The 17,178-nt window shown below is 32.7% G+C and overlaps 1 long non-coding RNA gene across 1 annotated transcript; it reads right to left on the bottom strand.

The window, feature by feature from the left end:
* Positions 1-2,962: 2,962 nt before the first annotated feature.
* LOC128234740 (uncharacterized) lies at positions 2,963-5,774 on the bottom strand. The gene is made up of 2 exons (XR_008261025.1): positions 5,446-5,774; positions 2,963-4,649 (listed from the first exon to the last, which is right to left on the bottom strand). It is a non-coding gene; the product is annotated as an uncharacterized LOC128234740 (long non-coding RNA).
* Positions 5,775-17,178: the final 11,404 nt, after the last annotated feature.

Below are 17,178 nucleotides of genomic sequence, written 5' to 3'. Positions count from 1 at the left end.
TAGTAGCAAGAACAAACGAAGAGTCTTTAGATGCAAAACACTTTAGGTTATTTAAGGAATGAATTGCGGGGTTGATGTCATTATCGGCGATATGAACGTAATTGGGCTGGTCAAAGTACGCGCGGAGTCATTCTGTCATTATCGGGGTATGAACGCAATGGGCTAGTCAAAGTGTGTGGAGTTCGAAGGCCTCCACGCGTACTTTGACCAGCCCAATTGTGATCATATCCCCGATAATGACATCAACCCCGCTATTCATTCCTTATATTCACACCAATAGCTCATTATTTCATTCAAGAATTGTTTAAAAGAATACTTTATTTCATTAAAGAAAACATTTTAGTAATCCTTTCTTACCCATGCCGTTGATAGAACGACCCGACTATAACCGGAATCATTTTTGTCCAATGACGTAAAAACGCGGGAGAAGATCAACCACTTGAAATCACTTTTAAACGTAAAATTGAATCACTAATGGCAACAATGCATTTAAAATATAATAAATTAACATTTTCTAGAATTAATATCTTACGTGACCTGCTGACACAATACATACAATAACAAGATCATCAGTTTTCATGTATATTTTTATCCGATGAATTGCGATCCAAAATAACCGAACATGTTCCGTTTATCGATTGATAAACGCAATTGCCGAAAGGCAGTTCATTTAAAGGAATTAAGTGGAGGTGTTAATATATGTGGTTTAAAAGGTTTAAAGCATACTATTGGTTTGTCAGAATAATAATTGAAAATTTTGATTAGTATCTGTATGGAGTTTTTGCATGGAATTCGTTAAAGTCAACATCCATTTTAGCTTTAATCGAAAAATGAAATGCCTAAAATTTTATAAATTAAACTGTTAAAATATCATTGTAATTTTACATAGGTAATTATCTTGAAGAACACTTTAGTTTAAAATAGTTGTCATTTTTAATAATGTTTTATTTTTTTGCTTCCAGTTCAAGTACGATGATGCGTTTTATTATGAACTTCTATGATCACACAGTCTTAATCCTTTTATTTTCTAAGGCAGACTATGTGTGATGCTCATAGTTTTAAACAATAACTGCATCGTATCTTTGAAATGTTTTTGCATTAGGTACTCTGAATTGTATTCCTCCGTCTGCAGATAATGTTGAGATCTCTTATCATTGAAGTGCTTGGGGTTTACCTATTAGTTAAATTAGTATTATCTGTTTTATTATTGAGTTTCCTCAAGTTAATGCATACTTTGATTTTGATTGATAAGATTTACCTTTTACGTTTGTTATTTATTCAGGATTGTTGGGATAAGAGTGAGGTTTGTGCACGTTAACTGGTTTAACCCCAAGTTAATTTACATTTTATTGACCGTTCCGAGGCGGTACCTAACATTCATTGATAAACATACCTAGCTTTTTTATAAAATATATATGCACCGTGTTGTTTGTGGCGAATTGTGTTGTTGTTCCATGTCCCTTGTTTGTGATTCTTTTAGTTTTTTCACATAAGTTTTCTATTAGGAATATTGTTTATTTTACTGCAACAAATTTTCAACGACACATTATACTTTGTGCTCCATTATGTATTTTGGTCGAAACTTTGGTTGATGTTTTATAATCATCAAATGACCGTATGGCCGTAGATCAAATATGTACCAGGAGTGTCTTAATTTGATAAAACAACAACGACCAACCCAATTTGTTTGTTATGATAACGGCTTTGTCATCGAGTACCTTTTTTTCTTTGTCTGCGTTCACACATTAAACGAACTGAATATGGCCAATACAAACGTCAAAAATAATTACATCAATTTTAATACGCATATTTCCTGCTTCAATGAACAATGCAATGTGCTGTGAGATGTTTCTATCAATTAGTGATGAGATTTCAATAAATTTTCTTCGGCATGTTGCGGACTTCAAACACAAGTGGTCGTCAAAGGCATATGGGGTTGCACAGTCCAAAGCGTTGAAGTTAAAAGAATTACACAATGAAATAATCAAATATATAGGTAAGGTTATAAACAGGTTTCAAGAGTGTATTGAAATAATGTTCTTGTTCTTGTGTTTCCCTCATACATATTAGCAAAACAATTTTCAAAATTGGAAAGCGTTATTCATTACTGACGCTAAACGGTTCATAATAGTGCGTTATGTGCACGGAAATTGGTAAATCCAAACTTAAGGGAGTTACATGTACGTTCCATAGAATTCTTATTTGAACTTCTACTGGCGATAATACGCATTTTTTACACGATACGTGATTTTGTATATGTGTCAATATATGCCCAGATAATGCGTAAGCAAGTCCCTGAAGTACAGGGAAGTATTTATATAGATGTTAAAGCCATTACTTAACAGACGGAAGGAAAAGTTGTTTCTTATCTCGTTCACTATACGATACACGTAGAATCAAAGAATTTGTTGGACCCTTCTCCGTTGGTTTAGATAATTAGATATATTCTTTATCTGTTTCTGTAATCATTTATTTTGGAACAACTTGTAGCATCTTATCTAAGATACTTAGCCTGTCATTCTGATTGTATGCTTTTGACAAATGCGAAGAATCATTTGATCTTTCTCAAACGATGGAAATCTCATGAATAAGAGATAACTGGCTATGTCAGGTCTAAATATTTCACGATTTATTGACACTTTTAAGTTACTAATATCAGATTTAAAATTTCACAATGATTTGTTCGAGATTTTATTATTCGAGAGCATTTATTCATAATCAATTTAAATACAACATATATGTCAAAATAAGGTCAATGTGAGCCCTCTAGTTTCGCGCTTGTAAAATGTACTTGGCACAAATATATATGTGGACACCAGCTATAACAAATTACTAAGTTTCCACTTTGTGTGAGCTCTGCTAATAAGTTCAGTTTAGCTCTCAGGTGACCGACTCAACTTTGATCCTAACTAGACAATTATGTAGTCTGTACCAATTTGAACTCCGTATTGAAAACAGCCTGTAAAGTTTAAAGTTTAATGATTTTAGGCGAAACAAAACTCGAAATGAGTACAATTATACATACAGTAATAAACATGCATTCAAATCATAATATGTATTTAGGGTCACTAAAAACTACGTCCTTCGGAGGTAACCACGTTCTGTTAAAACAGTGTTCATTATTTATTAAATATAATGTAACATATTTGTTATATTAATCATGAATCTTGCGATGCTTGTTCATGCAGTATAACGCGATTTAATATTGTTCTGGTATGGCAATCCAAGCGAGATAACACACAGTAGTCACCCTACTTTGTCAATATTGTTATCTGTCCTTGATATCCTAAATAAATGGTTGTTCTGCAAATGCTGTATATCATTTTAATCAAAATGGATGGTTTGTAAAATGCATAATAGATGTATACCTTAAACAGCGAAAGTTGCATAACAAAATGGCTGTAATTGTGCGCGTATAAAAAACTTACGATCAATAAATGCAAGGAATATGGATATAACGTCGCACCAGCGGTGAGGAAAACGAATTAATTTTTACACAAACTTATCGAGGGCAGCTATAATACTATGTTTATGTTCAATAAAGGTTCACTATATGCTTGTTATTACCGGGTGGCGTAAAGTCTATCTGAATTTCACTTTTGACAAATGCAAATCTAGAGTCAGTTTAGGATATTTTTACCCCTCAGAATGTCAACATGTTCAAAATGGAATCGGGTCACAACACCCTGCTGTCTGGCTGGGCATCGTATTGACCTGTTCCACCCCTAGCATCAGCATTAACAACACTGTCCGAATGTGCCATGGCACACATAAAATGCAAGTTATACAATGCAATGTGGACGGTTATAAAGTAAGCTAGTTTGAAACAATATAGAAATCTATTATTTTCAATTAGTACATCAGCATTTCAGTTTATAACGAAATATAACGAGGTATACTACAAGCGTGTGTTAATGGCCCACTTAGGATTAAATAATTAGAAAAAAAAAGAAGTTCGTAAATAACTATAATTATATTATAGAAACTTATTTGAAAATTTCTGTTGTTTAATGTAATTGATTTTAATGAAGATTAAAATTTACTGAACCCGTGATCGTAGAAACTCATGCCTTCGCCACTCGTGAAAATGTTGCTTTCTGTGATCATTTTCCATGTTATATCAAACTTTTACACATACGATATGTTTAATATGTTTTTTTAAAAATACGATGAAAATTACATGGATACGTTTCAGTTGTAAGTATACTATGTATTCTATTAAGTCAGTTTAGATCAAACTATTGTAATTAACTGATAAATATATGTGTAAATAGGTTGAATCATGAAACGTAACATGATATTTCGATCTACCATATATACATACAATCCTTGCAAGTGATAAAAATAAATAATAAATAAAGCAAAAACAAAATAAACATCATCTTTGCATTCATGTATTTTGATAGTCTTGCCGGACTGCATCGAATTCTTGGATTGAGAGGTAATTGTCATCACCCGTAGTCATGGTAAGTTTTTCGTAAGATGTAGCTTCCATACTGTTTTCAGTGTTTTCGTGCATTTCATTATCACTTATTGTGTTAGCATATTCTACTCGTTGTTGATTGCCAACAACAGTGGACACCCCTGTGGATGGCTGGCATGAAGTCATATCTGAAGCAGCGTTATTAAAGCAGGCATTCAGCTTGCTCCTGAAATATGTCATGCATTTTATAAGCATGCAACTTAAACTGAACTTAAATGCTAACTGACACATTATCTACCTACTGCAACGTAGTTTCTTGTCATGCATTCCGAAAACACTTATTTTTCAGCAAATACTTATTAAATTAAATGTTAGTCAGTTGATGTGTTTATGTACACTGTTTAATGCTCTTTGAGTTTTACCGTGTAGAAGAAGAAACATTCAGCATATTCATCTTAATTTAATTCAAAGGGATGTTCAAAGCTTGATTGTTATTTTGTGGTCTGTAATGAGAATGGTTCATAAAATGATTTATTATCTTGTGCATATTATCTCATCCAATTTAAGTTCATTCAGGTAAATTAGTTTGTTTGTCAAGATGTTTATGAGAATAATGCAAAAATTGTATAGCGGGTAGTACGTTAGTGAATATTAAAAGGCATATGTATTTCAAATATCATTTATTGTACTTCAAACAAAATACCATTGCTTGAATATGCTAACGATGAGTGATGTTCACCTTTTGAAAGGTACCTGGATTTAAAAAAAGATACCAACATTTGTATTTTTCTCAATGTATTTCATCATTAATTTTCATAATATGAATAATAATTTTTCGATATGATGACAACCACTCCTGTCTAAAATGTATCATTCACGTTGTTTAAGCAAAAATATGAACAACGTAATCAATGTTACATGTTACTCAATCATTTAAGATAAAACATATATTATCAAATACAAATCAAAGCAGTGTAAAACGTAACCGGGATTACAAAGAAAAAATATTTAAGATCACTTACCTTCTCTTAATCATAACTGCAAGTACTCCAGCCACAAGCAATGTAACAGCAATAACCACACCGACCACTATATTACTGGTTGACCCTGTAATTATAGAACAATTTCGTTTTGGTTTGCGAAACCGTTCTGATAAAAAATAACGGAGAATTTTTTTCAAAGTCAGTACGTTTTTGTGTATGTAAACTCCTTCATACTGCTTAGCTTAAGGTCCACTTTTCATTCGAACACAATAATCAACTGTGTACCATGTTTACAGTTAAAAATGCAACCAAAAGAGTATATCAAATTCAAGTTTATTATATATTATTTATTGCTATACTTGGTTATGGATTTTAAACCAATATCAAATAAGACATAGTTTGCTACATTTTGTCAGATATAAGGATTGTGTCTGTTTGCGTTGGAACCTGTATTGATCGTGTACAAGTAGAGTTAAATCATTCCAAAAAAGCGTTATGAATTGATTGACAAACGACATTTCGACTCGTATCAGTTATGTCTAGCTAGCTGGACAAACGTAAGTGGACGTTGAAAAAATAATTTATAATTTAATGGACTTTAACATAAACTAAGATTTACACACATGCAGGTATACACATCTATACATCTCTTTTTGAGTTAATATCACTTCAAATCAAATAGATTTACCTTCGAGTTTATCACAAGTATACAAGATACAAAATTATTTTTTTCAGGTCGGGTATATGATAACAAGAAAAAATAGCTCAATGAGCTATTTTCAGACTTGAATAACATTCCAAAACATATCAGGGAGCTTGTGTCCTTGAAGTAAAAGCATACAGTTTAAAATATGTACAAATATTGGAACACGTATTGACAAAAGCTGTTCCTTATCATATTCGTGTATACAATTACAAAACGTAAGATGGATTTGAGCACTGAACACAGTGATAACACCAATTAGTTTCCCCGATCGAGCGTGCAATCTCGCACGGTTCCGCTAGTTGATATTACACTGTCAAATGGTTAGTTCTTTCAAGAGTTTAACTTAAAGGATAATCGTAAACACTTAGAAAAATTGTAAGTAGCATTATATACATGCATGGTACATTGATGTGTAGTTGGTAAACATGTTATAATTAATCAAGCTTGATAGGAAACACCTTTGGTAGGTTACTAAGAGAAGGTTTTGTATTTATCATATGATTAAAATAGTGCTAGATTTTGCTGATACTATCAGAAACAGTAGCGTACAAATGCATGGGTTCTCCCATGTTTAGGTCAATTCCATATCCACAAGTAACCACCCAAACCTCTGCCCGGCAACTGTTCTGACTATATCAGCACCTACCACTGTGTAAGAATGTTAACATGTTGGTATATGTTATATACCCCTCAAACACAATATTTCCCATAGTATGATCCCCAGTCACACCAACCCCTTTTGCATACTCTATTGTATATTCCGGGTGTTTAATGTCCGGAAATTCCTACGACCCCTTTCACCATTAGTTTTTTTGTGGGTAAACTTAGACCGGAATTATTTCAACTGAAATTCCTTCGATTTTATTCGCTGACGGATTATCGTGTGAGCCCATGTACGTGTTGGGCTACCTACATTTCCTACATGATATCATTGACTTTGTAATGAATGCTCATTGATTTCAAGTTATCCATTTATTCAAAATCAGATTTAATTTATTATAAATTAGGAAAACATTCTCCGAAACGTTTTTCCTGAGCTTTGATGAATCGGGTCCTAAGGTCTGTAAACCAAGATATAAAAATCTCAAGCCTACGAGTTTGAGGACAAGTTATTATATATCTATTTAATGTGCCCATGGGTTTGTACTAACGGTAAAAGACAAACGTTTTCTTTTTATCTTATGTTACTTTTTCTTCAATCAGTTTATTCAATTGTTTGTTTATAAAGGTTATTTTTATCGAATATGTTTTATAGTTTTATTTTACAAAAACTAATGTTGGCTGGTAAATTTTGATCACGTGCTCCTCAATGGTACAACATTGAGACCTATCCCAAACTGACGTCGCATTTCCACGCGACGTCAAATATGCAGAAAAGGAGAATCTTTATTTCTAAAATGTGCCCTTTCGTTTACAATTGTAATAGGGTTTAACATTTGTTGTAACATTGAAGCAGTTCATTCCGTTTCACACAGTTCTGGATGAAAAAATACTTTCTTTCACGATCATTTGAAAAACAATTTATTTTGATTTTTTTTACTAAATTTCAAATAAAGGTTACGTGTAGAAGCAGCGACAAGGTTCTTTATAAAAATGGTTTGATCATAAAAAGGCGGGATACGGTCACGAAATGTATTTCATTCATGGAATGGATAGTAAGTTTACAAATAGAATTGGGACATAATACTTGCAACCGTTGGTAATATATTGTTATCCGAAACAGATTTTTAGTATTCATCTTCAATTTTGATCCGCCAGGTAAAGTAACGAAGCAACGTTCAATAATAGAATTATGCGTGATACTCTTTAAAAAGCTGTTACAGAGAAACCGTGATCGGCTCTTTCACCTTTTTTCAGCCATAATTTCTAATCATACAATACAAACTACTGGGACGTGCACAAAAGCCAAACCCTTGCAAGAGGCACAATGCAATGGCTCATCGACACTGGACAAGGGAAACAAACAAACAATCAACACATACACACGTATTGACACAGCAAACACATCACACTATCATTACAATACCTTCACCGATAAATGATGTGATTACCTTAGAACGGCCAGTGACCAATAAGAAATGGCCGTAATTTGCACTACGTACATGATAAATATCTGACTTTATTAGTGAAGAATGATGGCTTGTTAGAAGCAACTGTCTAAAGTTTTAAGTTAATACATCAACAAGTTGGTGGGACATTTACTTATGCACGCGAACATGCAATGCTTTAGACCGAAAACTAAGTCGAATAATAATGAGCTACTATTTGCATTCAATGAAACATAGTTATTTTATTTTAATAATGAAGTAAGTTAGTTGGTTCGAATATTAAAGGGCTATTACAAGATCTACTTATTTCGATTATTGACGTAGTTTTTACAATTGGGAACAGTTGCCTCAGTTCCAATGCAATACATGAGCTATTTGTTGAGATATTGACGTAAAGGTGCTGAAATGCAGAACCTTTACCAGAATTCTTAAGTACAAAAATATAGGCCATGTATTCGCCCAATGTGCAAAATGGAGATATAACACTTGATGAATTGCATAGGATAGATTGCTAAGAACTCTTGTTTAAAGTCTCATTGCAATACATCGACTAAGTGCCGAGGTATTAGCATATCTATGCGTACATGAACAGCCTTAATCATATGTTTAAGTCGAATAATAAAGGCATTAAATTACGACCAAGATAGTAATTCGACATGATCAGTTAAGTACCTTGGATAATTGTTAGCTAGTGTCTAATAGTTCGATGCAATCCACCAAGAAGCTGCTGAGATATCGTATTAAGTGATCGTGCATGCATTGTTGAGAACCATTGTGTTAAGTCTCAAATTGTTGCTGAGATCATCGAATATCTAAGTCATAATATGCATTATATGCAAGATAGATAAGATGAGGTGGAATGTCGTTTTGTTTTTGAGCGAAAACAATAATAACTGATTTATATTTTTTTAAGATAGAGCGAGGAGGAGAAAATAAATACAAATGCTTTTTTGAATTAAATTAACATTATTGTATTTCACAAATGCATGCATATGTGTACTTTCAACAGTTTTAACATTAAAACTTGAACCTAGCCAATATCTTACTTCTCTTTTTAATCATTTATATTGGGTAAAGGTTTACGCGAGAGTGTGATCATATGTACTTGATATACTGTATACAAAAGGTCGAACCAAAAAGATTAAGTAATTGTACCGATTTCTTCTCAGTTCATGTTTTTCTGTTGTTTATATTGTGTAATCTTTCATAAATTGATTAATTTGCGTAAAAAACACAGGCATTTAGGTTTTTTATCCTCCAATAATTGATTAAAACCGGTAACAAACATTTATCCAAAAGACGTAAATCTTCATTGTTTTTACAAATTATAACGAAGTGTTACTTCCCTAGGATGTTTACAATATATCAAGTAATAATACACATCTACGTGTAATATAAATACATTTGAGTTTTATACTTATAAATGGTGAATTCATTGGTGCTTATTTGAATGTGGTACCACTAAATATATTATTACATTTGTGACTGTATAACCAATGCAAATGTTCATGTAAAGTCTATGATATCTCCAATTTTTGAGTAAAAAATACATCTTCAGAAAGTAATGGAAAAGACAAGAACATGCACAATAGCCTAAAATAATTCAAAGACACTGTTGAAGGCAGAACACTTCACGATAATAAACATTACACAACAATCAGCATATTGGCATTCGTAGAGGTTATGATAACCGATTTGGTACGTTTAGTGAAAACCAAGTCAGGAATCACTTGGAATTCAGCTCAGTTTAAGAAATCTCAACCTCACACTTACTGAACTTGTCGTTATCTCCTGAACACAGGCTTCTTTTCGAGTCACCTTCGTTAGCAAATCTGACGTAAAAGGTCTGTTTTTTCTGCTCCACATATGCAAACGTCATTGGTAGATTGGTGCTATTATCTGTAAGTTATTCAGTCCGTAAAGGTAACATGAGAGATGATCCAAGCTATGATAGATCTAAAATCTGCACATGTACTATTTTCAAAAATATTTAGATGCATTGGTATGTGTAGAATATCTGCAGAACATATCCCAAGTGTCTATATCATTTCAAAAAGCTGCATATATGGATACATTATTACATTATCAGTATCTATAAATAGCACTTCGAAGAGTAGACATAAAAGCCCATAGATTTTACTGATGATACTCATACCTAACATGTAAGACTTTGATATAATTGATTCTTTTTTTAGTATTCCTGTCCAGTAGTTCTGGGAGTTTTGTTCAGTGAACTGCGCATTTTGAATACTTTGGATCGTCGCAGGATACTGTTTTCCATCAAAGCAGTGGCCAACAGCAAAAGCCTATTTTTTATTACTTGAATTATACGGTTTCGCCATTTGGTTTTGATCAATAACATAATAGAGCATCTGAATAACAATGTACTGTATGTAAAACAGTGGGTACTCAAATGGGTTCTTGTGAACACATGATCAACCCGTTTCGAGTAGCCATCAGTGCTAAGAAGACATATGCGCGTGAGAAGGATTTCGTACGGACCTCCGAAGGGTGACTTGCCCGTACAGCTCTCCAAGTTTCGAAAGCTGGTGAAAATCATATATATTCATTAATGTTACCAAAGATTTCAATATTTCAAAGTAGAGACAAACACTTTAGGTCCATCTGCTGTGCTGCTTCGGTTGTTGAATTATTAGATTCTATAAAACAATGAAAGCTACAGGGAAAAGCCAAGATGTCAAACATTAAAACAATACATCCTGTTAAGGGGTACTCAAACGACAAAAAAAAACACCAATTTATAAAATCCACATACATAAATACAAACGCTACAGGCAGATCACACACTCATCAAAATAAATTAACCGAAACATAATTGAATTACCGTTTTGGTTCGCTGACGAGTTCCCTAGAACACGAGGCAATGGGGGTGGGGGTAGAGGGGGGAGCTCAAACTAGTATGGCCATAAAATCACATTTTTCACCATGCAATCGAAATAATGCCTTCGTGATAACAATCATATCCTCAATCAATTGTATACAACTATTGTAAATATTTCATCGGATGCAATGTATTTCAATTTAAAGTTTACTGGTTAAATTTTGTTTATGGTAAATAACCAAATTCAAATTAAGCAACATTCATGTGCAAGCAACTTTTAAACTACATGCCGCTACTACAAGAAAACTGAAATGTAGGAAAGCCGCCACGTTTATGTTTTGAATGTTTATCCTCGAGTTGGCACTTCCTCGTCTTCAGTCTTATCGGGATTTTGGGAGGGATGGGGGAGGGGGCAATTTAATTGTTTTTATTACGCAACTAGAATTGAGTGCAAAATTGATTATATGTCTAGCGTCATGTGGTTGATAGCTCTTGGCTTTCCAAAGGGTAGTTCTTAAACCATATTTTACTTTAGATATACAAGTACCTTTATACCTTTGAATGGCCGGATTGCTTTTCCTAGCAAATGATTTAGATGTCTCAATGAGGTTAATGATAATGAGTTTGTTTGTTTGATACTTCCAGCCTGGTAGGTAGGTAATGAAATGCCTGACACTAAAAACATGATATTTAGCTTATGTGACATAAGGATACCATAAACGAATAATGACTTAAAAAATCTTTGTCTCTGCATAAAAGCGCTGGTGCGGTGCTTAAATTGCACGGCTGCCAAAAAAGTCATTTCCAAATCTGTAGAAAACTAGACAATTTTTGTCTTTGACGTGTTAATGTTTACTGGAAGGAACTGAACTATAACGGTTGATATAACGGTTGACGTATCAGGCACATTTAAATTACGCCAATGCAATACTGGTTTTGTGTAAGACGGTGAAATCATACACTGTTTGTCTTCAATTTATGGGTCACAAATCATTTTATCTTAATAATTCCCCTTTTGTTAATGGTAGTATAGGCTCATTTGCAATTATCATTTAAGCAAAATATCATGCTGTATATCACAAGCAAGTCTTTCAAACTTGTATTTGTTTCTTCTGGGGGGAGAGTATCCCTTGCAGCTAAATCAGCAATATAATACAGTACGTTCAGAAAAACATATTTTTATTACGTAACTTGCAAAGTTAACATACATATAAGAATCATTTATTAAAATTAGGTTTCTTTTAATTTGGCGGAAAAATATTAAATTCATGTCACTAGTACCATTTTCAATCGTATAAATTGAGAATATTGTTGTTGTGGAAGTGTCACCACAGAGATATTGATCCGCCTCTTCGCACGTTCTTCTGCATGATCCCCAGTGAAACTTGCGATCACTGGCACACTTACATTTACTTTCACAGCCAAGTTATGCCAACGTGGTGATCCTAACATTTATATATTTATGTTTTGAAGATTATTTAACTTTGGTGTAGTGTCGATAACCAATGTGAACTAAACAGTGTATCCGTTAATGTTTTGGCTATTGGGTGAGCTTTCTTTTTATTGTGGATTATTTAGCAACAGTGTTATGGACATTAAGACGCTGAATGAAAATAACAGATTGTAAAAAAACAATCATAAACAATTCTAACCGAGTACCTAGATGACTTGACTTGACTTGATAAATCCGACTCCTGGTTTTATTGTTTATTGAATTTGTTATCATTTTGTAATCGAATAATTAACTATAGAATAATATCTTTGCTGGAACAAAGAATAAAAATAAACTAAATATTTCTAAAGGGTAAACAGGGCTAATATTTGAATTCTTGGCGATAGGGCTTCATTATTCATTGTCTTATTGAAGACACAAACGCACTTCCTGTTTCTTTTCCAGTTTATCAGTTCGCATGTATACAGATATGCTCTTACCTTAAGTCTGGCACCGGAAGAAGCTTAAAACTACAGGCGCATGCCCAGCAGTATAAAATCTAAGCAGGGCGTCTACAGGTTCAAGCATTAAGGACAAGCAAACACCACATAATTGACACAGCGCTACTATACAACTAGCACTACTTTCAAAACGTTACGAGACTATAATTCCGATTTTTTGCTACATATTTAAAATAATTTATATAATAAATATTAATAATTTTCTTTTCATGTGTACCAAACTTCTGAAACGCAAAATTCACCTCCCATCATTCAACTAGCCCTTTTTCGTCTTTACATCTCTTATGTCAAAGAAATTGAGTTATAAAGCGTAGCACTGCATTTTAGTTATAGTTTTGCTTTAAGCATCATTTCTTTCCTGGGATAAATATTCGTTTAGATAATGTCTGCTTTTTTTTAATATTTCATATATGTTGGAGTATGGAATGTTTCAATTGTATAGCAATGTCTTGTCTAATTATTTTAATAGATTACATTTAGACAATATAATAAGTCAACATTTCTCCTAAACAATTATATAAAAATACATGTTTTGCCAGTCAAGGCATGTACGAAGAGAAATGCTTGTCTAGACAATTCTTGATTCGAATGTGTGTTCACTTATGCTTTAAATATTGAAACAATGAAAAAAATATAGTTTATACATATATTTAAATGCTAACTGTATTTGTATAACTGTGCTGCATGGTATTACTAGCGCTAACTCTATTTCATTTGAAGATTGTACTTGAGAAATAGTATTAAATTATTTCATATTATGTTAGTCAATGCCATGTTATTTTTTAATGATCCTTGATTACTCACCGCTGTTGAGTTTCTTATTCCAAACGTCTGGCAACCTGTTATACGAACGGAATTTTCGCTTTCAGTTTTCAATTAGTTATATTCTAGAAGCAAAAGATGTTTGCAAATTAAATGTTAGATAGTGAAAAATCATATACAACCAAGTACATGATACCTAGCAAATCTTTATAATATTATAAGTATACTGTTTATTAAATCAAATTTTAACAATGATAGACAAATATACGATAACGAGCTATCTCTTGTTTTTTGCTTCAATCAAATACATCCATTTGATACATGAAGCAAAAAAGCGTTTATTAGTCGATTGAGATAGGAAACATCAGGCATGTCACTTTTAAGACATATTTTGTTTTCACATTTGCATCTGTTCTGCCTAGGACAACTGTATTGTCCAGTCCTGACGTTATTATTCCAACGCACATTGGAATATCGACCAAATGCTAAATTTGACAGTTGTTTGTACATGTTTCGAGTCTTTATCTACAGCAACATAAAACGCGCACGAATCGTTCATAGGTTCACTAAAACCGCTTTGATTTGCAAGTATAACAGAGTTCACACAAACTGGTTAAAAACCCTAGTAAATTTACTGACCGTTCCAAGTAGGCACCAAACAATCCTTGATAAACACACCTATTTTTTACATAGGATATACATACTCTGTTGTTTGTGGAGTTATATGCTGTTGTTCCATGTTTCTTGTTTGTGATTTTGTTTTTGTGTTCTATGTCTTTGGCGTTTACCCTGTGCCATTAAACGGGGTTTATGTTTAAACTTTTTGCTACTGAGTTTGTTTCTGTAGTTTTTCATATAAATATTCAAACTGATGCTGGCTATGATAGGACTGTTTGTATCTGGTGGTTGAATACTTACACCGAATTTATATGATGTTTTTTTATGTTTGCTTCTTTCTGTTGTTAAGTACGTTGAGGCCTGGGTGTTGATTTGGCATTTAGTTAATTCAATATTATATTTTACCGGTTACATTATACAAAGTATTCCCATTCCGAATAAGTAGATGCCACCATTTGATGAGACACGATACTTTAGCGATTGCACTATCAAGGAGAACCTATTCATGATGCCTTGTTTCATTTGTACAATGTACATACAAAGTGTCTAATGCTAATATTCTACACAAGGCATTAAACATGTGAATGGTATTGTATAGTTTTTAAACCGTTTCAGAAACAAATCAGTATTGTAAATAAAGTCGTACAAATAAAATCGGGCACTATATTCTATTTTCATTTATTTGTATGTATAAATAAACGTTATCCTTTATTTACTTACCAACATAAGTATAACTAATCCATGAGTTGGTAAATCCAATCCAAAATCAATTGTTTTGATCTTCTGCATTTGTGAGAAACTCCAAACCATTTTCAACAATGCATGAGCCATCATCCTTGCAGATAATATCCAGTTCTGCCAAATTGCATGTGGACTCGTCCCATTTCGTTTCATTTCTGTGAATCAAAATCTCCCTGACCTGAACATTCTACTAAAAATAAGAACAATGATGATCAAGTTATTGTATAAATAGTTAACGCATTCAACCACGAGACTTTATGTATAGGAACACAACTGTTTCTTTAATTTTATATAGCACAACTTTAACCTTTTGACAAAGACAACCTTCGTTCATCGATACATATCAGTCATATCTGTGCACACAACCCTACACGATCCGAGAGACAGATAAGAAAACCAGAGTTTAAAACCGTTGTGCATACAGCAGTAATAAGAAAGGTCACCTAAAACAAGAATAATCGTTAATTTAAAAATAAAAGGGGTTTATTCAACATTGGTTGAATGCATCTTACATTCTTTATTGATGCTGTGAATTCATACAATGTTATCTTTGCACATATAATAAAAAAAAACTAGTCGTCGTTATATTCAACCATTACCTTAATTATTTGTACTTTAATTCTCCACAATACAATAAACAACACTTAAATACCAATTATAAGCAATACTAGAGTTTACATAAACATGTCTTTGACTTCATGCATTATATATTCTTTCAGAACTCTATATCAAACCTTGTATTTAGCTTGTAAACTGTAGACGAGATATAATGCTATTTTATAGTATTCATATTATTGTCAGCACTAATAGAAGTTGACTTTACCAAACATATATTGTTTTTATGAATAGTATGAATAATTCTTTGTTACGATGTTTTGTATACTGAGCGCAACCAAATGTTGTAGCATACAGGTCATAACATTTAAATTATATATAATAACATATCTCTCTATATGGATACTTAAGTAAAACGGGTGTTATAATGAAAAATTGTTTTTAGCTCTTTCTTTGGATAATATAATGGAAATCATAGGGACAGCCCCGAATTCAAACATTTAATCGATTACCCTGCTTAGGAGGGGGCATGGTTAAGGGCCAAACAGACACTAAAGGAGAGACATGGACCGCCACAAAACAAAACAAAAAAGATACCTGAACCAATCCTATGTGAAAAACTACAAAAATAAGCTCAGTAGCCAAAAGTTAACATACACCCCGTTTAATGGCACAGGGTAAATCTACACAAGTTTATTGTCGTGTCTTTGAGACTAGTCCGCCCACACAACAAAGCCGATAACGAGTATGTCGTAAAATAACGTATTACAAATATAAAACGTGAGCAAACCATATCTTTGAATAAAAAGTGCCTTGGATATTATATGCATGAAATACACATTTTTCTTCTTAGATTGTATGGCAAGCAAGTCATCATATACATAGTTCAAACTATTAATGCATTTGACCTTCAATCAGTGATAGAAAACGTTTGATAGATACAGTAAAACATAAAACATAAAGACAAATTTACACAATTTATAAGCTGTCTATACTACATTTGTTTCGCAAAGCATTTATGTTTTAACCAATTGATTAATGTAGAACATTTAATAACAAAGAAATTGTATTGAATTCTGCGTCATTATAATATATGCATACAAGACAAGGTATGAAAGCCCATGTACATATATTCAAAATGGATGTCTCAATATTGCGTAAGACTTTTTTTATTGTCGGCTATGTATTTATGGAATATATCGTACCATGATTTCAATTAACTGTTTTCTTGTATTCGTCGATTCCAGTTACTATGGATTTAAGGTTTTTCAAAAATATGTTTGATAAAAAGCTGAATAAACTCCCTTATTTGTCATATCTACAAGGGCCTTGTTTGGAAACTTTGGTTATTGTATTCTGCTGATTTTGATAATAATAGATACGTTTTATTTCACATCATTCTCAAAGGTAGCTGGCATTGCCTATTTCACCGAATTTATTTGTTGAAATCAGTTGGTTTAGCTTTTAAATTTATTCAAAACTGAACCGTGTCCATGCTGTAAGTATTTGAAATAATGTTTTTTTATGAATATTAAAAAATCATTCGA

The sequence above is a fragment of the Mya arenaria genome, chromosome 5 (assembly GCF_026914265.1).
Source record: "Mya arenaria isolate MELC-2E11 chromosome 5, ASM2691426v1".
Classification (NCBI taxonomy): domain Eukaryota; kingdom Metazoa; phylum Mollusca; class Bivalvia; order Myida; family Myidae; genus Mya; species Mya arenaria.
This window is presented reverse-complemented; position numbering and strand designations above follow the sequence as displayed.